This window comes from Oncorhynchus masou, chromosome 6, assembly GCF_036934945.1.
Source record: "Oncorhynchus masou masou isolate Uvic2021 chromosome 6, UVic_Omas_1.1, whole genome shotgun sequence".
NCBI lineage: Eukaryota > Metazoa > Chordata > Actinopteri > Salmoniformes > Salmonidae > Oncorhynchus > Oncorhynchus masou.
This window is the reverse complement of record NC_088217.1, coordinates 66615282-66638978: the sequence shown is the minus strand read 5'-3', so window position 1 is coordinate 66638978 and position 23697 is coordinate 66615282. Positions and strand designations below refer to the sequence as shown.

At 45.3% G+C, this 23697-nt stretch overlaps 1 pseudogene; it reads left to right on the top strand.

Annotated features, from left to right (window-relative positions):
• The first annotated feature begins 11826 nt into the window (after positions 1–11826).
• LOC135541665 (zona pellucida sperm-binding protein 3-like) lies at positions 11827–14088 on the top strand (annotated as a pseudogene).
• Positions 14089–23697: the final 9609 nt, after the last annotated feature.

Here is a 23697-nt window from a genome sequence, read left to right as displayed (position 1 = left end):
TACTGTCTTCACTGATCACTGTATACATTACTGTCCTCTCTGATTTCTGTATTCATTATTGCCGTCTGATTACTGTATACATTACTGCCTTCACTGATTACTGTATTCATTACTGTTGTCTCTTATATCTGTATACATTACTCCCTTCACTGATTACTCTCTACATTACTGCCTTCACTGATTACTGTCTACATTACTGTCTTCTCTGATTACTCTATACATTACTGCCGTCTCTGATTCCTGCATACATTACTGTCTTTGCTGATTACTGTATACATTACTGTCGTCTCTTACTAATGTATACATTACTGCCGTCTCTGATTACTGTATACGTTACTGCCTTCTCTGATTACTGTATAAATTACTGTCTTCACTGATTACTGTATACATTACTGTCATCTCTGATTACTTTATACATTACTGCCATCTCTGATTACTGTATACAATACTGCCTTCACTGATTACGGTATACATTACTGCCTTCACTGATTACGGTATACATTACTGCCATCTCTGATTACTGTATACATTACTGCCTTCACTGATTACGGTATACATTACTGTCTTCACTGATTACTGTATACATTACTGCCATCTCTGATTACTGTATACATTACTGCCTTCACTGATTACTGTATATATTACTGCCATCTCTGATTACTGTATACATTACTGCCGTCTTTGATTACTGTATACATTACTGCCGTCTCTGATTACTGTATATATTACTGCCGTCTCTGATTACTGTATACATTACTGCCGTCTCTGATTACTGTATACATTACTGTCTTCACTGATTACTGTATACATTACTGCCATCTCTGATTACTGTATACATTACTGCCGTCTCTGATTACTGTATACATTACTGCCGTCTCTGATTACTGTATACATTACTGCCGTCTCTGATTACTGTATACATTACTGCCATCTCTGATTACTGTATACAGTACTGCTGTCTCTGATTATACCCCCGCCAATACTAATCACAAAGGGGAGAGAGAGAGAGAGAATGTGCGTTAGAGAGAGCAAGAGAGAGAGAGAGAGAGAATATGTGTGTAAGAGAGAGAGAGAATTTGTGACCCTAAAGCCCACCTCACACTCTTTCCTCTACAGCTGAAATGTGACACTGTGACACTCGCCTTTTTTTCTCTTGGTCAGCTTGATCTAGAAAGGATAAGGGGGTGGTGGTTGGTGGGGGATGAAGGGAGGAGAAGAAGAGAAGGGAAAAGTAATGGAAAGAGAGGTTATTAATTCTTCCCCCACTCTCTCTATCTGCCACCAAAACAATTGCCTTGTAAAAACAAAAGAGATGTATAAATAAAAATAAAATAATGTCAATCCCTCCAGCTAAATTGTATGTCATTGGATTATCCTCCCTAAAGGGGGATTTGTGTGTGAGGAAGGAGGGAGTGCGGAGGAGGGAGTATGGCCTCCATTACAACACATCAATAACCTGTGCATTACCTGGCAACAGTCATGGCAACATCCAGACCATAATACACCTGTCTAATACCATTCTTCGAGGCCACGTCTGCATCCCAAATGGCACATGATGCCCTATATAGTGCACTACTTTTGACCAGAGCCCTATGGGAAGGGAATATGGTGCCATTTGGGATGCAGACTAAGACTGGAGTGTTGGTGAGCCTGTACTGTACGTATGTGAGCAAATAAGGAGAAGGCAATAGAGCTGTTCGAAGATAGAAGAACATTCTGTTTCTATATCGGTGGAAAGTGCACTGCTGGTCAACTAAAATCACTAGCCACAGTCCTTTATTTATCTTCCACCACCTGGTTGACAGACTACATTTGAAAATCTTTGAATGCATCGCCACTTACACAGAAAACTCACTGAAGATGCTAAACTTTTCACTCAAACTCACAACATTTCTGTCTCAGTCGGATCCACTTAGTGAATCGATGCAAACACATATTTAATAGTTTTTTGGATGATTGATCTGGGTTTTCTTACAAGCCTTTTTTCCCCGACAAGCCTCTTCATTTTATCCCCAGCAGTACAGTCAACGAACAATAAGACATTTTCTCCAACAAAGAAGCCCTGGCAGTATTCTCCTCCGTCCTCTTTTAAAAAATCTATTCAAATTGAGTTAAAATGAATGACAACCAGTGATCAATAGCGGCAATTTTAGAAAACCGTGCAACCTTCATTGACTGCAGTAAAGTATCTTTAAAAAACAATGTCATTACATCTCTGAAAGTAGAATAAAGTTTACTAAAGTATGTAAAGCCACACATTATGCCATATTCATCATAAAATATGACAGAATAATTATTTGTTACTGACTTATAAGAGAAGCATTTTAAATCATCATGTTAATAGCTTAGTCCATTGAGTCTGGTAGGCGCACGCACACACACACACACACACACGCACACACACACACACACACACACACACACACACACACACACACACACACACACACACACACACGGTAAAGGTAAACCCCTCGGAGGTGTCTATATGCTGGTGGCGGTTTTCACTCTTGCAGGAGCGATCAATATCTTCCAAAAACAGCTACCTCGGACCCCGAGACACTCCACACAAACTGTTATTCATATACAGGATATTATTAGACAGCCACAGTGAAATGTCAAGATCTTCAAAAGGTAAATATCTCTCAAATGTCACCTGGAGGGTTTCCGAAATGATTTTCCTCCTCTGAGTCCTTTCTCTGTTTGTCATTGTCAAGATCGGGGCTGACATTAGGAATGAATGATTTTTCTGCCATGGGTGCTTCTCTCAGAGTCATTTGTTTCTGTCGTATTTTCACTGATCATTGTGGCGTGGGTGTTTGCATTCTAATGGCTGCTGTGTTGCAGGAGAGGAGGTCAAGAGAGGACTGTTATGCTTGTGGAGGCTTTGAGAAGGCTTTGAAATACACACAAACACTATGTGGCAGTGGAGATCACAGACAGTGGACGGAAAATAGGCAATGCCTAAGGTAACTCGTGGTTATTACACATCCTATAGGCCATAGGTTGGTGTAAGGCAGGTGGGATAGGGTGGGTCGACAAGCCTGGATTAGGTTATAGTCTAGAATTCATTCCCTGATGTATGTGCTTGTACTTACATGGAACTAGAATTAAACTTGAACTTGAACTTGTCTGGCCATGCGCATACAGCTCAAAGCCGGTCATTTCCAGTATGTTATACCATCAAATCAAGCCCAGCTGGGGTGGCCTGGTTACATATCCACCACAGAAGCTGGAAAGTTCTGGAAAGGATAATATGAAGGGAAAAATGGTTTGGGTCGTCACATTACTGTGAAAATGGTCTTGAACTGGCCCAGGTAGGTTAGTCTGGATCTGTCACGACTTCCGCCGAAGTTGGCTCCTCTCCTTGTTCGGGCGGCGTTCGGCGGTCGACGTCACCGGCTTTCTAGCCCATACACACCTACACATACGTATTCATTCCCTAATCATTCTACATGTCTTTGTGTGTAATTATTTGTGACGTGGATTATTGTCGGGAGCTCTACTTTTGTCAAGTTCCGTGTTTTTGGCACGTTATTGTTTTTATGTGCTGTACATTGTGGAACGGAATTAAAGTGCGCCTGCTCACTACACTCTGCTCTCCTGCACCTGACTTCGCCTCCCGTACTCACCATTGACAGGATCATAAGGAAACAAAATATATTGACAAAAATCTACTGGGAAAGTAGCTCCGCCTTGCGTTTCATCCCGTTTCCAGGGTAATCAAAAGGAAATGTGCCAATCACACTCGATATCAAGTGTCACCCATTTACACGTAGGTTTGTTTTTCCTAAGTTGTTTGTTTGTTTTTTTTTCGTAACCTGAAACATCTGTCTTGGTCTCCCGTGTGACAGACAGCGTGGCACAGGGCGAGGAAGGCAGCAGCGGTGGCTTCGCCAGGCAGAGGGTCTCCTCTTCGCCGGCCCAGGAATTGTGGGTAATGATGAGGCTCCCATGGGAGAAGTGGATGTGGCACTGTACCAGTGGTTCTGATGATGTCACAGCGTCGGGAGGGGACACAAACAATTCTCGCTTGAAAGGTTTTCTTTTTGGACGGAAGCCAAAAAACAAGGCAACCATGGTTATAGCCTTTGCAAGGTTTCTCAACCGATCATTTTATGATTTGAAAAGAATATGACAGAGACACCTTGATAAAACTTTTTATTGACGTCTCTACAAGGGTTGCAAATGAAGCACTGTGTTGATTATTTCTGTATGCTCCCTTCAGATTCAGACGACAGCTCTTATGTAGTTACGGTGCCGTTTACAACGGTGCCGTTTAATATCCATAAACCACCGTCTACAGAACAGTACAATAAATGGGTCAAACAAAACCCGGTAAATACCAGCATACCGTTTACAACAGAGGGTTAAATACACAACATGGAATTGATTGAATTGGAACCAGGTGTGATGGAAGACAAGACAAAACCAATGGAAAATGAAAAGTGGATCAACGATGGCTAGAAGGTGCGGAGGAACCTCCCGCACCTCAAACTCCTGGAGCGGGTCAGCCACCACCGGCCTGAGGAGACAACACATGGAACTAGGGGTTAATACGGTAATCGGGTGGAAGCTGTAACCTGTAACAAACCTTGTTCACTCTCCTCAGGACTTTAAATGGCCCCACAAACCGCGAACCCAGCTTCCGGCAGGGCAGGCGGAGGGGCAGGTTTCGAATCGAGAGCCAGACCCGGTCCCCCGGTGCGAACATCGGGGCCTCACTGCGGTGGAGATCTGCGTTCTCCTTTTGGCACGTCACGGCCTGCTGAAGGTGAACACGGACAGGTTCCCATGTCTCCTCCGCGCGCCTGAACCAGTCGTCCACCGCAGAAACCTCGGTCTGACTGATGCCAAGGTGCCAGAACCGGCTGGTACCCCGGTACGCACTGGAAGGGAGAGAGGTTAGTGGACGAGTGGCGAAGCGTGTTCTGTGCCATCTCGGCCCAGGGCACGAACGCCGCCCACTCCCCTGGCCGGTCCTGGCAATAGGACCGCAGAACAATGCCCACATCCTGGTTCACTCTCTCCACCTGCCCATTACTCTCGGGGTGAAACCCTGAAGTAAGGCTGATCGAGACCCCCAGACGTTCCATGAACGCCTTCCAGACCCTAGACGTGAACTGGGGACCCCGATCAGACACTATATCCTCAGGCACCCCGTAGTGCCGGAAGACGTGCGTAAACAAGGCCTCCGCAGTCTGTAGGGCCATAGGGAGACCAGGCAGAGGGAGGAGACGACAGGACTTAGAGAAACGATCCACAATGACCTGGATTGCGGCGTTACCCTGTGAGATATCAGTCAGAAAATCCACCGACAGGTGCGACCAAGGCCACTGTGGAACGGGTAAGGGGTGTAGCTTACATTTGGGCAGGTGTCTAGGAGCCTTACACTGGGCACACACCGAGCAGGAGGAACCATAAACCCTCACGTCCTTAGCCAAGGTAGGCCACCAGTACCTCCCGCTCAAACAGCGCACTGTCCGACCGATCCCAGGATGACCAGAGGAGGGTGATGTGTGGGCCCAATCGATCAACCGGTCACGGACAGCAGACGGGACGTACAGACGGCCAGCGGGACACTGGATGGGAGCGGGTTCTGCACGTAACGCATGCTCAATGTCCGTGTCCAGGTCCCACACTACCGGCGCCACCAGACAAAACCAATGGAAAATGAAAAGTGAATCAGCAATGGCTAGAAGGTCGGTGACTTCGACCGCCGAACGTCGCCCGAACAAGGAGTGGGACCAACTTCGGCGGATGTCGTGACATCTTAACTGTTCACTGCACTGCTATGTAGTATTACTCTTGGGAAAGAGATCTTTGTCAGTATTTTTTCCCGATTGCTAAATTAGCGGCCAGCTATCAGCCAGCTATCAGCTATCTAGCGGCCAGCTATCTAAACTTGTGGTAATCATGGTCGAATTACCAACCAGGGGGCCCCCTTTTATTTTGTTAGTTACTCTCACTCATATATCATATTAAAAACTGCAAATATTGCTCTCCACCCTATGGCAAAATGAGTAGAATTGCATGAATGAGTTATACAATTTCTACATTTCACTCCTCCCCATGTATACGTGCAGTAAAAACTTGCTTAAAACTTCAACATGTTTTCTACGCCCCATGGCAAAATGTGTATAATTGCAGGAAATGAACTCTAAAACTTGAATTCTTTCTCTCCGCTGTCAAGAGGTGGGCCCCTAAAATGTTTCACTTGCAAGGTTGGGGAAACAAAATTTCACTTAGGGCCCCCAAAAGGCTAGGGCCGGCTCTGACTAGATGTATGGGTATAGAAGTGTATATTTTTTGGTGTGGCCCCCAACCCCATCAAAGTTGCCCATCCCTGCCCTATATAGAAGGATACACTACTTTTGACCAGAACCCTATAGGCCCTGGTCAAAAGTTCTGCACAATAAACGGGTACAGGGTGACATTTGAGACGCTGCCCTAGACTATAGACACAAATCACATTCCATCTTTAGCTACGTCAGCCTCCTTCAGATATGTAAGCAGAGTCAGTAAACCACAATAACAATCAAGTTATGTGAAAAGGGGAGGGGATAAGAGCAACACAGAGGGAAACCATTAGACATTCCATCATTTCCCTCCAGACGTGATTAAGTTGGATCGGCTGAGAGTTCAAAACACTCTGGACGGGAGGCAGTCATCCATCTTGACTGATTATGTCATTTAGATGTAATTTCAAGCCCCTAAGGATCGCTTCTCCACATATGCAGGCAGTGTGCGCTCACACACACACACACACACACACACACACACACACACACACACACACACACACACACACACACACACACACACACACACACTCACTAGCTATAACATTCATGTTTACCCTCACAAAGAAAGTAAAATGTCCCATGCACATCCGCCGACTGCCCCGTTTTCATGGGTAAATCAAATTAGAGTTGGCTTTCGATACATCACTGACAAATTGTTTATTAAACAAAAGGGGTTCGGTTGCTGTACAAATGATAGCGATTCAGTGGGGAGCAGGAAGCATAAACCTTGCTCTGATGTGTGTGTGTGTGTGTGTGTGTGTGTGTGTGTGTGTGTGTGTGTGTGTGTGTGTGTGTGTGTGTGTGTGTGTGTGTGTGTGTGTGTGTGTGAGTGCAGGGGATTCTTGTATTTATTCATTTTTAGATTTTTTGGTGTTTTACCCCTTTTTCTCTCAATTTCGATCTTGTCTCATCGCTGCAAATTCCCAGCGGGCTCAGGAGAAAACCTGCTCCAGAGAGCCAAGGACCTCAGACTGGGGCAAAGGTTCACTTTCCAACAGGACATTGACCCTAAGCACACAGGCTTCGGGAGAAGTCTCTGTATGTCCTTGAGTGGCCCAGCCAGAGCCCGGACTTGAACCCAATCTAACATCTCTGGAGAGACCTGAAAATAGCTGTGCAGCGACGCTCCCCATTTAACCTGACAGAGCTTGAGAGGATCTGTAGAGAAGAATGGGTCGAAACTCCCCAAATACAGGGGAGCCAAGCTTGTAGTGTCATACCCAAGAAGTCTCGAGGCTGTAATCGCTTCCAAAGGTGCTTCAACAAAGCACTGTGTAAAGGGTCTGAATACTTATGTAAATGTGATATTTCAGTTGATTTATTTTACAACATTTGCAAAAATGTCTAAAAACCTGTTTTTGCCTCGTCATTGTGGGGAAATGTGTGTAGATTGATAAGGGGGGGGGGACAATTGAATCTATTTTAGAATAAAGCTATAATGTAACAAAATGTATAAAAAGGCAAGGGGTCTGAATTCTTTCCAAATGCACTGTACATAGGCTACCATTTAGGAATGAGATGTGTAACAGTAGACCAAAGGTGCAAACCAAATGACACCCGATTCGCTATACAGTGCATTACAGTACCTTTGACTACATAGGGACTATGGTGCTGTTTGGGACACAGACCAAGTCTAAACTATCAACCTGCCTCTGCAGCACCATGTTACGTCATTGCACCGTTTTGCTAAGTGATACAGCAGCTATGCCGGAGACAGTGTTATTTTAGTGTGTGAAATGTGTGTGTGTGTGTGCTCCTGCCTGCCTGAGGACGTGTGTGTGTGGTCTGGTGTGGCCTGGTGTGGTCTGCGGGGATGTGGTGAGATGCATATCTTTAATAACAGTACATTAGAGCTGTGGTGGAACAGACAGACCATCTTCTCTGCTAAGCTGCTGGAAATTGAGTCTGATGGCTCGTGAATCAGAGAGCCTTGTTGTTGTGATTGCATGTCTGCGTCGAAATGAGGCTGTTCGGAGGGCAGAAAGGGGTGCAAGTCAATATTAGGAAGGTGTTCCTACCGTTTTGTACGCTCGGTGTACAGTGGATCATTCTGTGGATAATTCCGTATGATATCACCAGGGGTGGTGTGTGTGTGTGTGTGTGTGTGTGTGTGTGTGTGTGTGTGTGTGTGTGTGTGTGTGTGTGTGTGGGGGGGGGGGGTTCTGATGTTTCTCTCTGCACCCAGAGTAAAACATCCTCCCTTTGCCCCTCCTGTATCTCCATTGTTTGTGCAGTCTCTCCCTTCTCTCTTTCTTTCTTTCTCTCATTCATTTTTTCTCTTTCTCTTTCTCCCCTCTGTCTGTCTGTCTGTCTGCCTTCCTGCCTGCCTGCCTGCCTGCCTGTCTGCCTGCCTGCCTGCCTGCCTGCCTGCCTGTCTGTCTGTCTGTCTGTCTGTCTGTCTCTCCCTTCTCTCTCTATTTATCTCCGCCCCTCTCTTCAATAGCTTTCTTCCTCTACCTATTCTCATTCTCCACCAGATTCAAACTAAAATTAAAAACGTCCCCCAATGGAACACAATACAAGACAATTGTACATTGTATCAGTGGCCATAAAGCAAGCAGCTATGTGAATCATGCTAATGATTGTAAAATAACGTAATCACAGATGCCAAGACTGCAAAGGCAGTCACTGGGAGAGGATGGTGTGATAAAATCCTCACAGAATCCAACCAGGTCCCAAACAGCCATCCACATTTTGCAATCACCATTGCGGAATGATGATGAACAAGCAATAAACCTGCTAATCTTGAACACTTCTCTCTCCCCAAAGCAGAAGGCTATAACTCCTTCTGTGTCTCCTACACATCCTAATTGAGCATCATAACCGTTAACCATATGTTCCACTGTGGAGCAGTGGCAAAATCACCTAATTTCTGACTCTGCGAGGTTGTATTATACGTGTGTATTTGTGTTGGTTTATATCAGTGTGTTGGTGTTATAGAACATCTGTGCTGGCTTCCATCCCGTTTACCTCACACAGACAACACTTTTTTGACGAGGCTCATAACAGGACAGTGCTCATCTGTGTCCATGTGAAATCTGAGTAGGTGTAACATAGAGTTAAGTACAGAACCCGTACACTGTAGGTGAATTTTAAGATCTCAATCAAAGACACAACTTATTCTTGTCTTTTTTAAAATTTCTTATTGTCGAGAAGGAACCTGCAAGTAAGCATTTTTGCTGGACGGTGTATGCCATACAACTAATAAAAAAAACGTTTAACTTGAAACTTCGTATCGGTGACTGTATCCCTTGGAGTGCAAAGTCAGACAAGATGGGTCAAGTGAAAAGCACAGTGCCCTTCCTATAGTCAACAGCTTTCCCCAATCCCTGCCCTCTCATTTAATAAACACATGAGCAGCTGGTTTGCTGGTGTGGCAGAGTGTGGGTGTTTGTGTGTGTCAAGTGTATGTGTAGTGTGCGTGTGTGAGGGGGGTTGTTGTCATGGCTACCTTTCTTCCTGTGCTCCCCTTCAGCTCCAGATGGGCCAGGCTTATTGGAAACAGAGTCGTAGAGGTTGCCAGGCCCTATCTGGAGGCCCTCGGGGGCCAAATTAGGGCTCCCCATAGGCCACATTAAAGCCTGTTAACTAAGTTAGACGGAGAAATTGACCAAGGGAGCTGACTGACAGACCGGGGCTCAGACTGCATCCTAAATGGCACCCTATTCCCTATATAGTGCACTGCCAGACTGGATCAGGGAGCCATTTGGGGCGACCTCAGACTCATCTCAGGTCTATAGACTCTATTCTCTCCTCTGTCTTTTGTTTGACTGCTGATCGGGAGATAACAGGCAGTTCCTGACAATGGAGGCTTTTCAGGTGGGATGTAATTTCGGAAAAAAACGGCTGAGGAAAGTTAGTTAATGTACTCCAGTATTTCAACGCAAAGGCAGCTACGGTATTGTATTATGAGTTATGGGAGATGGGTTTGCTGATTCTTCCAAGAATAGTCCTTACAGATTAATATGTGATGTTTCTTTTCAGAATTTCCACAGACGAGTAGGTGGATGTCTGTGTGTGTCTATTTGTGTGGCTGTGTGTGTGTGTTTAAACCCGAGTCATCGAGGGTTAGCCTGTTGAACTGAAGCCTAGACAGCATTTCTACTACATTGCCACATTCTTGATACCCATCCAAGCATTTTCCTATTTCTTTACAATAATATCAACAAGGGTAGAGGTCAGTAAGTGAGGACGTTTTCGTATTGTAATACAACCAGAAAGACTGGAGCCATGTACTTCCTGCCCCTCTGTCTCCCCGCCCCTTTGGTGTGATTGACAGGCCTGTTGACAGCTCATATAGGCTCCAGATGAGGCCTGCTCACTGTCCCTCACACTCCCCTCCATCTGACGCACCACTGGGAACGATCATAAATCACCTGACACACGGACACACACACACACAGCCACAGTCCACATTCTTCAAGCCACGGGAGCCACTTGATCAGCTGACGTGGACGTTTAAGGTCCCCGTAGAGAGGCCAAGCTTCAAACCCCCAGGGTGTGATGGCTTTTCCTCATAGGGCTTATAAATGGGCACTCGCTCTATTTTAATATGAAAAATCCTAAATTACAACTTCATTTTTAGCAAATTCAGAATTTAATCACAGCAAATCCTGTGATTAACTTGATTACATTTTGAATCTTTTGAAAACCCTAATTATCTGTCCTCTTGTCATAACCAAAAGTATAAATATCATTCAGCTATAGAATTTTTACCTTCGTTTGACTAGGCAGTCAGTTAAGAACAAACTCTTATTTTCAATGACAGCCTAGGAACAGTGGGTTAAGTGCCTTGTTCAAGGGCAGAATTACATATTTTTACCTTGTCAGCTTGGGGATTTGATCTTGCAACTTTCCAGTTACAAGTTCAACACTCTAACCACTAGGCTACCTGCTGCCCCAATCTTCAATGTGTTGTCGGACTTTGGCTGCATATTTTCCACCATTTTCATCAAATATGATAACATTGTGAAGCCACGCCCATTTTCGGAAAAATTGCATTATGGGCCCAAAAAGTACTTAGTACGACATCCGGGTACTTTTGGCATACTAACTATATCCATACTATAACCAATAAGCATACTTTATACTCAATTTACGTCACAAATAGTACGGTTAGTATGAGAATTCGAACACAGCTTATAAGCAAAAGTCAGTTAAACTGAGGGTGCATCTCAAAAGTGTAGAGTCCTTTCATGCCCTACCCTCTATGAGTGACAGGATACAAGGATAGAAAACCACGAAAGAGTATTGAGACACACCCATAATCTTGTGCAACTCTCCGGGCAGCAATTTCACTTACGACAAGCGGTAGGAGTCGGGAGCAAGCTCACAGATTCTGCTTTAAAATTAAATGTCATTGAATGCACAATGGACACTATGTCCAAAAAAATCAGAATGTGGCTGCGAGTAGATTTGGTTGGGTTTGTTGTGCTTGTCTCATTCAGGTCATTTAGTTATGCTCAGAGTTGATGTTTTCCAATGCCATCACGTAGTCAAGAAACGTCTAACTTTGCCAGCTATGGTCCACAGCAGCAAGCTGAAGAGCCTGTGAGCACAGACTCAAGGATACCCACCCAAGACCTATTCAGACCGCTATGCCATTTGAACAAAGGATACCTGTTCAAGTCCCTGTGCACACTGAGCACGGGAGACCTGCACCATCTCCTGTACAGTTTGAACATAGAAACCCTGTTCAGTAACCAACCCAGGTGCCTGTAAAATATGAACCTCAACAGCCTGCCAGAAAGCAACCGGCGTTTCAACCAGGGAAACCGCCTGTGCGTGGCCGAGTCCTGAACCATATGGTGAAGGAGTGTCTGCCACCAGTGTAGCGGTCCAGTGCTGGGAGGACGTGGTTCGGGTGGAGGTCAAGCAGGATTTCCTTGGGAAAGGCACTCCCATTGTAAGAACAAATGAGTTTGGAGTTGAATGCCATTATCAAAGCTAAGGACTTTTATTTCATTCTCACTTTTCACATTTTTTCCGTGTCATGCTCTAATGAACACAACCCTGGCTCTGACTGCAAAACGTTTGTATCCATCAGGAAGCACAGTGTGACCAGTAATGCTCTGAAGCCTACCTGGGTTCCTTTCGCCTCCACTAAGGTCTCAGAGCAGCAGCTGGTCTTATCTCTCAGGCTCTTGACAGGTGGGTATAGAACATAGGGTTTTAAGGTGGAATCTGTAACTTTCATCACTCCAGTAGAAACTTGAGATACTGTGAACACATTTGGCCAAGAAGCAAAGCAAATTCTTAATCCCCAAGGACCGCCCTCAAACTTTGAAAACAAGCGCAGGGGCCGCATATTTGACTGGAAATAAAGGTGAGGCTACTCCTTTAAAGTTGACCTCTGCCATTTTGGGCTATAGAGTCATAATACCCATAACCTAGCGGTCAAACAGGGAAGTGGTTCCACTCATTTTCCCCATAGGGCATTGTTATGTAGGTTTACCCTGCCATGATGTTTTGATAACTGTGTAAATCTCTCTAGGACATTCACTTTTATTCATGTATTCTCCTGTATTTACCCCCTCCCCCATGAAATGCTAATGTGGCTATCATAAAGCACTGCAAATGCCATGATGATCTGGACGAGACTGCCAAATCAAGGCAAAGGTAAGAATCTCTGGATTAACTATCTAATGATGGCTAAAATGTAGTAATGGATACATTGGCAAAGTCTATTTAAATTGCCAATTCTCTGTACAGTTTTGTGCAAGTTTGAAATTCACACAATACCTGCTAGCAAAGGTGTCAGCTAGAGATGACATACAGGACCTTGCAGGGATTTGCATGAGTCTTGCATGATGTCGACATGGATGCTAATTAGCATTTTAGAATCTGAGAGTAAAGAGAGCAGAACATATTAATAAAAGTAACCGTAGCCATGCAAATCTCTCTTGGACATCAAAACATCACACAGACCTTGTTTTAAGAGTTTCTAAAATCCCCTATGGGGGAAAAAATGAATGGTGGAAAAACAACTGGAACCATTTCCCTGTTTGACCGCTAGGTTTTATGGGTATTATGACACCTCCACTGTAGGGCTCTATTGCTGCTTTAGCATTTCTTCTCTTTCAGATGACTGACAATTTGAGAGGCCCCCCATTGTCTACTTTCTGGGGTATGTCATGAGGATTGAAGCCTCCATTATCCAAGCCCACCACACAACTCTCCATGTCTCCGTGGACAGCTGTGTGGCTACGATGGCCCCTGAAATGGCCTCTAAACCGTGGATATTCCTTCATTGAGAACCATGAGTGCATGAGCGGTGTGTGTGCGTTCCCCTTACTATACTTCTGTATATTGTGAATGTAAATTAAACTATGATTTTATTTCATCCCATTAGGTGTCTGACTGATGCTAGACAGACAGGCTCCAAGTCCCACTTCCTGCAGCAAACCCAGGATGACAAACTCCAGTTTCAGCTTGAGGCCTTCAGGTTCCACCAAGATGAGAGGAGCTCTGTGAGAAACGACGCATTCACCTGAAGGCCATTTTATTTTTTAGTCTGTATGTACTGTACTCACCTGTCATGTTCATTAGGCACTAAATGGAAGAAACAAACAGGGAACATCTGGACTTTTCCAATAAGAAACACTGATTTTGACTTTCTGTTGTTTACTCTAATGAACACAACCCTGTACAAGACATATCTCTACTACCTTCCTATAAATATACATCACATCTGAGAGCAAGGTCGGCCTCTGCTTCCATCGACCCAGAACACGAGGCTTGCTCGTTCACTACAGAGGCAGACCGGTTTGTCTATGGGGATTGAGTTTATACTGCACAAAACTATAATTCTGCAAACATGGATGTTTATTGGATTTGTGTAGAGCTAGGACCCAAAGCTATACATGGTTTTCATTGGTTTGCATTTTCTGAACTGGGGTCCTGTTTTCTTTCCTCTAAGGTGGGTTTCAGCAGGTCGGGATGACCTGGTGTGTGGCTGCTGGGACTCCACCTGTGGCCTGAGTCTGCTGACTGACAATGTATTTCACCAGAGTAAGCTTTGAAGTTTATGATTTGATCTATGCTGGTGGTGCTTTTCTATCAAGTGGTGTCTAGCTTGCATCCCTTCCCCATCCGATTCTGTACACTGACGGATCACTGTTTCACAACAGATAGATGGGAGGCGGAGGCTGCTCTCGGTTCCATCTTAGTCCAGGACTCCGACTGGCTTACAGATGAATGAGTTCCCTGAGGAGCAGGCGTCTCAACTAGAGGTCAACTACCAGAGCACAACAGGTGAGGGACTTTTGCATTTAGCTGTAGTTGTTCACTAGGGCAGACCTTAAGGAAACATTTAGCAATGGTAAGTGAAAATCTGCGTCCTTATTGGACAAGTTAAGATACCTCCCTATTTCAAAATGTTTTCCACTAACTGAAGCTTTGAGAAACTGCTAAAAACCCATGCTATAAGCAAGAGCTTGCAGGTAAACATTTGGACAGAAATGTTGTATTACTCAGGTTTATGATAACGCTGTATTGTATTCCGAGTGAAATAATTGAACTTCCTTCCTCAGGCGTGTCTCTCATGGGGATACTGCTGGCTGCTGTGGGAGTGGTCTCACTCACTTGCACTGGCGACATTGCTGTATTTGAGGCTACGCCAACCCCACAGGCAAGCAACCATGTAGATGACAATAAACCTGTTCTGAACTGACTCCAGTTCTCTGCAGTCTTATTTACTATCTTTGGAATAGGGTAGGTTCCAGATCGTTATCGTAGTTGCGCCGAGGCAGATGATCAGATCCCATCGAAGTCCGTGATTATGATGCGGCAAGATGTGCAGCCCGGGCGCTAGGAAGATGACATGGAATACCAATTTATCTGGTTAATTAATGTAATTGAGGCTGTGGTGTCCGGCTCGATTTCTCATTTAATAGGCAGGATTTGAGAACAATAAACAGCATATACTGCAGCCCTCTGTGACGGAAGCTAAATCAACGAGCCAGTGAACAGTAACAGCTCCTTGGTAACACGTTCAACCATTCATTTAAAAAAAAAATCTATTCACATAAAATGCAATCAGGGTTGGGGAGTAACTGATTACATGTAACTACATTACCAGTTAAAATATTGTAATTAGATCATTTTGGAAACTAGATTACTTAATGGATTACTTTTAAATTCAGAAAGGATGTTGGCAAAAATAAATACATTATGACATTGTTCTGTTTTCTCAATGACATTCAATTCAGTATTGAGTTTGAGTTTGTTCCATCTGAGCGAGTCTGATCGTAAGCCTGAGACCACTGACACACTAAATGCGTTTGATGGATCCTTTTTAGTTTTCTAATGCCTATTAAGGGGAAAGTAATCTAAAAGTAATCAGAATATGCTACTGTGTTTGGGTTATCCAAAAGTTACGTCACTGATTTACAATTTGACCGGTAACTAGTAACTCACTGATTACTTTTAGAAAGTAACTTACCCAACCCTGAAATCAATATAACATTTACTTCCCCAAATCACTTACATAAACCGTATTCAAAGTTGCCACGACCATTACAAAACGGTTACATTCTGAACCAAGTATTGCCTACTGTTGGCTAGCGTGGTTAAAACCGACTGAACCAGACTCACTCAATGGTGAGAACAACATTCAGTCTGGTTTAAGCAGGCTAAGGCCAGCCCTGATCCCAGTCATCACAATTACATGCCGTCTGGTGTTTCATGCTCGGTGCTGTCATCGAACACGGCTGTGGTATGAAAGTATGTGTATATGGCCGTTGCATACCAATGTCATGGAGCAATATATATTCAATATCACACTCGATCTGTGTGCTAGACATGTGACAGGCCTCTCTCCGTAGCTTGGGACACAACCATTACATTTGATGTGTGGCTTGCCTCCGGGTCATGTATCCTGTCAGGCAAAATGACTGATACACACGCATTCAAATTGAGACTCACACGCACTCTTACACTCTCACTGATTAACTTGTCAATTTGCGCCCCCACAAAACGATAACAGTTAGACATCTGTGAACACATTCGGGCAATAACAGTAGAATGATGCACTGAATTTATTCTCAATTGTTCAAATTCTCTTTTCTCTCTGGCCTGGTCCTAGCCCACTCCTTGGCTTAAGCCTTAGAAGGTGTAGGAGGGTCTGTGTTCGCATGTATGGAACGAGTGGAAAGGTGAAAGTTGTAGGACACACACTATCTAAAGTCTCGTTCGGGCCCTGCTTTTGTCCCGTTCCAGTGAAACTTACTTGACTTGCCATCATGTGGGGAAACTGCCGTCATGTGGGGGAAACTGCTGTCATGTGGGGAAACTGCTGTCATGTGGGGGAAACTGCTGTCATGTGGGGAAACTGCCGTCATGTGGGGGAAACTTCCGTCATGTGGGGGAAACTTCCGTCATGTGGGGGAAACTGCCGTCATGTGGGGGAAACTGCCGTCATGTGGGGGAAACTGCCGTCATGTGGGGAAACTGCCATCATGTGGGGGAAACTGCTGTCATGTGGCCTGCCCACGCTCTATTAAACATGTATTTCATTACACCATAGCGCCCTCTGTAGGCCCCTAACCCACCAATCAAATACCCAGCCGTCGGGCACAAAGCACGCAACACATATGCACACGCACACACACACACACACACACACACACACACACACACACACACACACACACACACACACACACACACACACACACACACACACACACACACACACACACACACACACACACAGCCGCCAGGCCTGCACATGGGAGCAAACACCCTATTAAGGTGGGGCGTTACATATGACTGTAATAAAGGCTCACAGCAATGGTCTTTTTAATCATGTCTATTCATCTTCCGAGGCTGGTAAGCAACAGTTCCTGATGAGCACCACGTTTCATGAATTCACCGCCGCTGGTACGGTGAGAAGGCCACCGCGAGAAGGAAGACCCATCTTGTTGGATTGTCGTTTTTTTTGTTTCTAAAGGAATCCTAGCTCTAGATTGTCGTACACGAATAAAAACAATGGAATTAGTCTTCGCCAGTCTATTTTAAGATTAACCAGGCTAGCCGAGGCAGCGCTAGTTTGGTAATGGCCATGGAAAATGTGAAAATATGGTTCTGTAGGAAGTGCGAAGGAAAAGTGTATGGGCTGTATTCAACCCTGAGAGCGGAAGTCCAGCGTGGTTGAAACGTAAAGGCAATGTTCCCACCTTAGTGGAGACTGCATTCACGGTAAACCTGCTGGCTTTCAAATGTATATTGCACAATCAGTAATACTTCATCAATATAGAGTTAATTAATAGAGCCCTATATTACGTTTTAGTTGTCGACTTGTAAATGCTGGTATTTTCTCAAAAATCGAACCTATTCATATAAATTAAATAAATGTGCTCACCAGCCAATCAATTACATTAACCGAATAACCGGTCGTAATTACAGGTCTTCTTCTGACTGCAGTCATGCTGCACATCATATCAATGTGATTCCTGAGATGTTTACTCTCCACACTTTAGCCCTCGTTGTCTTCCTGAGGCGTAGTGTGGTTGAGACATAGGAAGTGCATCTGCAAGTTGTTGTCAGTAGGAAGGATTTCTTCCAAACAAAGGATAGTTAACACCAAGTGGTCATGGATGGCTTTGAACATGAGTGGGAAAACAAATCTCACAATAGCATCAATAGACCCTAGGGTACAAAACAAAAAAAAAGATCACAGGAGTTCTTGCCGCTCCCTTTGGGGATGTTTTGGAGTCAGTGGTTTCCCCCACATGACAGCAGTTTCTCCACATGACGGCAGTTTCCCCACATGACAGCAGTTTCCCCCACATGACAGCAGTTTCCCCCACATGACAGCAGTTTCTCCACATGACGGCAGTTTCCCCACATGACAGCAGTTTCTCCACATGACGGCAGTTTCCCCCACATGACAGCAGTTTCTCCACATGACGGCAGTTTCCCCACATGACAGCAGTTTCCCCCACATGACGGCAGTTTCCCTTCCTTCTTCCATTGGGCGGGACAGTGACCTTATAGCAGGTGAAGGTTGTCCCACAGCCTTTCTCTCTTCCTAGCACACACAAACGCACACACATACACACACATACACACGCAAACGCACACACATACACACACAAACGCACACACATACACACACATACACACACAAACGCACACACATACACACACATACACACACATACGTACACATATGTACACACCACGCAAATACGCGTGAACACACACACACACACACACACACACACACACACACAGATGGATGGACGAAAGGGACTAGAACATCAGGAGGTTGATTATCAGACAGATGTAATGGAAGATGCGGAGACAGGACAGCTCGCCATCCCTCTATTTACTCCACACAAAACACTCCATTCTGGAGACAGTAATATCAATTTCCTCCAGACGAAGAAATGAAAACAACCCACGATTATGAATAAAATATGGAAATTACAGTAAAGACCGATTGAGGGGAACCTGTTGTTGCAGAGTGATCTCCACGAAGAACTACTTTCAATGTATTCAAAACCGTTCTTTCTAACCTTTTCGTTTTTCTACCGATAGACTTAGCCACAACTTCTGACACACATTTCGATCCGTGTTGTGTTGCTCTAAAAGAGGTTAGTGGTAGCATGTCATCAGCATGTTAGCAAAAGACGAAATAAGAGAATGAATGAGGGGCTCTGGCTCCCTAAAGCCCATTAAGGCAGGATAAGAGATCCTTAATTATGTCCTGCGAGTCTGGATCGGAGGATGCTAATTAAATAATCTTCCTCCATTATCAACCCCGTTTTCTTTTTCTTCCTTGACCAGGATCTTAATTAACGGAGTTCGTTATGGGCTGTGATGGAGATCGTCGGAAGAGATCATTTGACAGAGGTTGCTCTCTCTCTCTAGTCTCTAACCCAGAGCAACGTGTCACAGTGTACTCTCTTAGTGAATAAAACCTACATCAGTAGCATATAACCTCAATATTATAGCTTACAGCCTTGCTAGTTTTCTTATATCTTTGTTATTGGGTATGTTCCAGGTAGTCTTTATTGCAGTTGGGCTGCACATTTGATCAGATCCCCCCCGATGACTGTGTTAAAGTAATAGCCTATCCATTTACTCTGACTATCGATGACATGCCATGCATATGTTCCTTGTGTTTCAATTGGACAGTAAATCTATCATCACAGACTTCAGCTGAAGACAGAAGAACCTTTTTCTTGACAGACTATTTTCCTATGATTCCCTATTTTCCCATAACAGCTGTGCTAGCATGAGGTGGAGGCCTCTCGCTCACCTCGAAGCCAGCGTTACGATACAAATAAATGGTTGGCCCAAGGTACTGTTTGCAACAGGGAACTTAACACAGATATCTCTTACTGTGGAGCAGATGGTTTTCTCCTCTGACAAAGCAGAAATCCATCCCAAAGCAAACATGGCACATTGCCTCCATCCGCTATGAGAAGAACCTCGACCAAAAGCACTGTTTGTCTTACTTTTAATGTGGTTTTATGTGGTATTAAACACTGGGCAATAAAGTCTGTAATTGTTTTTCCTTTGGTGGATTGAAGTGTAGCAAATGTTCCTTTGATCCCAGGTGTGTGTGTGTGTGTGTGTGTGTGTGTGTGTGTGTGTGTGTGTGTGTGTGTGTGTGTGTGTGTGTGTGTGTGTGTGTGTGTGTGTGTGTGTGTGTGTGTGTGTGTGTGTGTGTGTGTGTGCGTGCATATATGTACACTACCGCTCAAAAGTTTGGGGTCACATAAGCAAAGCACATTTTTTGTCCATTAAAATAACATCAAATTGATCAGAAATACAGTGTAGACATTGTTAATGTTGTAAATGACTATTATAGCTGGAAACGGCAGATTTATTATGGAATATCTACATAGGCGTACAGAGGACCATTATCAGCAAACATCACTCCTGTGTTCCAATGGCACATTGTTTTAGCTAATCCAAGTTAATAATTTTAAAAGGCTAATTGAAAACTGTTGTTCTGATTAAAGAGGCAATAAAACTGGCCTTCTTTAGACTAGTTGAGTATCTGGAGCATCAGCACTTGTGGGTTAGATTTCAGGTTCAAAATGACCAGAAACAAATAACTGGCAGCTTCATTAAATAGTACCCGCAAAACACCAGTCTCAACGTCAAAAGTGAAGAGGCAACTCTGGGATGCTGGCCTTCAAGGCAGAGTTGCAAAGAAAAAGCCATATCTCAGACTGACCAATAAAAATAAAAGATTAAGATGGGCAAAAGAACACAGACACTGGACAGAGGAAGTTTACCAAGAAGGCCAGCATCCCGGAGTCGCCTCTTCGCTGTTGACGTTGAGACTGGTGTTTTGCAGGTACTATTTTGCAGGTACTATTATGACCAAAAATAACTTCTAGACATCAGGACTGTGATTACTCACCATGGAGTAGCAGAATCCTTTCTTTCCTTTCACGACTCTGACGAGCCCGACGCGAAGGATATACTGCTTCCTCGGGAACAGGACCTGATCCCCGTGATCTGCGTGAAGAGGAGGCAGAGAAAGGCCCCGATCCCCGTGATCTGCGTGAAGAGGAGGCAGAGAAAGGCCCCGATCCCCGTGATCTGCGTGAAGAGGAGACAGAGAAAGTCCCCGATCCCCGTGATATGCGTTAAGAGGAGGCAGAGAAAGGCCCCGATCCCCGTGATCTGCGTTAAGAGGAGGCAGAGAAAGGCCCCGATCCCCGTGATATGCGTTAAGAGGAGGCAGAGAAAGTCCCTGATCCCCGTGATATGTGTTAAGAGGAGGCAGAGAAAGGCCCCGATCCCCGTGATCTGCGTGAAGAGGAGGCGGAGAAAGGCCCCGATCCCTGTGATCTGCGTGAAGAGGAGGCGGAGAAGGCCCCGATCCCCGTGATCTGCGTGAAGAGGAGGCAGAGAAAGGCCCCGATCCCCGTGATCTGCGTGAAGAGGAGGCGGAGAAAGCCCCCGATCCCCGTGATCTGCGTGAAGAGGAGGCGGAGAAAGGCCCCGATCCCCGTGATCTGCGTGAAGAGGAGGCAGAGAAAGGCCCCGATCCCCGTGATCTGCGTGAAGAGGAGGTGGAGAAAGGCCCCGATCCCTGTGATCTGCGTGAAGAGGAGGCGGAGAAAGGCCCCGATCCCTGTGATCTGCGTGAAGAGGAGGCGGAGAAAGGCCCCGATCCCCGTGATCTGCGTGAAGAGGAGGCAGAGAAAGGCCCCGATCCCCGTGATCTGCGTGAAGAGGAGGTGGAGAAAGGCCCCGATCCCCGTGATCTGCGTGAAGAGGAGGCAGAGAAAGAGGGGCTGAAGGGCGGGCTGCCGTCTGAGAATTTGTAGGCGATCAAATAAACCCCATTTCCCTCCATTCTACTAGCAAACGTGCAGTCCTTGGAGAATAAAATCGATGAGTTACGGGAGGATTAAACTACGAACGGGACAGTAAAAACTATAACATGCTTCTTGGAGTCATGGCTGAACGACGACAAAATCAAAATACAGCTGGCTGGTTATACGATGTACAGGCAGGACAAGGGAAAGCGGACTATGTATTTTTGTAAATAACAGCTGCTGCACAATATCTAATGAAGTGTTGAGCTATTGCTCACCTGAGGTTGACTGACATTTTCAACTTCTCCCTGTCGGAGTTTGTAATACCAATATGTTTTAAGCAGACCACCATAGTGCCTGTGCCAAAGAACACTAAGGTAACCTGCCTAAATGACTACCGGTACGTAGCACTCACGTCTGTAGCCATGAAGTGCTTTGAAAGGCTGGTCATGGCTGGTCATGGCTTCACATGAACACACCATACCAGAAACCCTAGACCCACTCCAATTTGCATACCGCGCCAACAGATCCACAGATGATGCAATCTGTATTGCACGCTACAATGCCCTTTCGCACATGGACAAAAGGAGCACCTATATGAGAGTGCTATTCATTGACTACAGCACAGCGTTCAACACCATAGTGCCCTCAAAGCGCATAAGGACCCTGGGACTAAACACCTTCCTCTGCAACTGGATCCTGGACTTCCTGACAGGCCGCCCCCAGGTGGTAAGGGTAGGTAGCAACACATCGCCACGCTGATCCTCAAAACAGGGGCCCCTCAGGGGTGCATGCTCAGTCCCCTCTGTTCACTCATGAATGCAAGGCCAGGCACTATTCCAACACCATCCTTAAATTTGCCACAACAGTGGAAGGCCTGATCACCGACAACGATGAGACAGCCTATAGGGAGGAGGTCAGAGACCTGTCCGTGTGGTGCCAGGACAACAACCTCTCCCTCAACGTGATCAAGACAAAGGAGAGGATTGTGGAATACAGGAAAAAGAGGTCGAGTACCGCCCCATTCTCATCGACGGGGCTGCAGTGGAGCAGGTTGAGAGCTTCAAGTTCCTTGGTGTCCACATCACCAACAAACTAACATGGTCCAAGCACAACAAGTCAGTTGTGAAGAGGGCACGACAAAACCTATTCCCCCTCAGGAGACTGAAAAGATTTGGAATGGGTCCTCAGATCCTCAAAAGGTTCTACAGCTGCACCATAGTGAGCATCCTGACTGGTTGCATCACTGCCTGGTATGGCAAATGCTTGGCCTCCGACTGCAAGGCACAACAGAGGGTAGTGTTATTGGCCCAGTACATCACTGGGGACAAGCTTTCTGCCATCCAGGATCTATATACCTGGTAGTGTCAGAGGAAGGCCCTAAAAATGGTCAAACACTCCCGGCACGCTAGTCATAGACTGTTCACTCTGCTACCACACGGCAAGCAGTACCGGAGTGCCAAGTTTAGGTCCAAGAGGCTTCTAAACAGCTTCTACCCCCAAGCAATAAGATTCCTGAACATCTAGTCAAATGGCTACCCAGACTATTTGCTTTGTATTCGGCGCATGTGACTAATAAATTTGGATTATTTTGACTACTACCTTCACAGAACCGCGCAAACTGTCTCTAACCAGAATAGAAAGAGGTGTGGGAGGCCCCGGTGCACAACTGAGCAAGAGGACATGTACATTAGAGTGCCTAGTTTTAGAAACAGGCGCCTCACAAGTCCTCAACTGGCAGCTTCATTAAATAGTACCTGCAAAACACCAGTCTCAACATCAACAGTGAAGAGGCGACTCCGGGATGCTGGCCTTCCAAGCAGAGTTCCTCTGTCCAGTGTCTGTGTTCTTTTGCCCATCTTAATCTGTTATTTTTATTGGTCAATCTGAGATATGGCTTTTTCTTCGCAACTCTGCCTTGAAGGCCAGCATCTCGGAGTTGTCTCTTCAGTTTTGACGTTGAGACTGGTGTTTTGCGGGTACTATTTAATGAAGCTGCCAGTTCTTTGTTTTTGGCCGTTTTGAGCCTGTCATCAAACCCACAAATGCTGATGCTCCAGATACTCAACTCGTCTAAAGAAGGCAGTAGCGTGCCGGGGTTC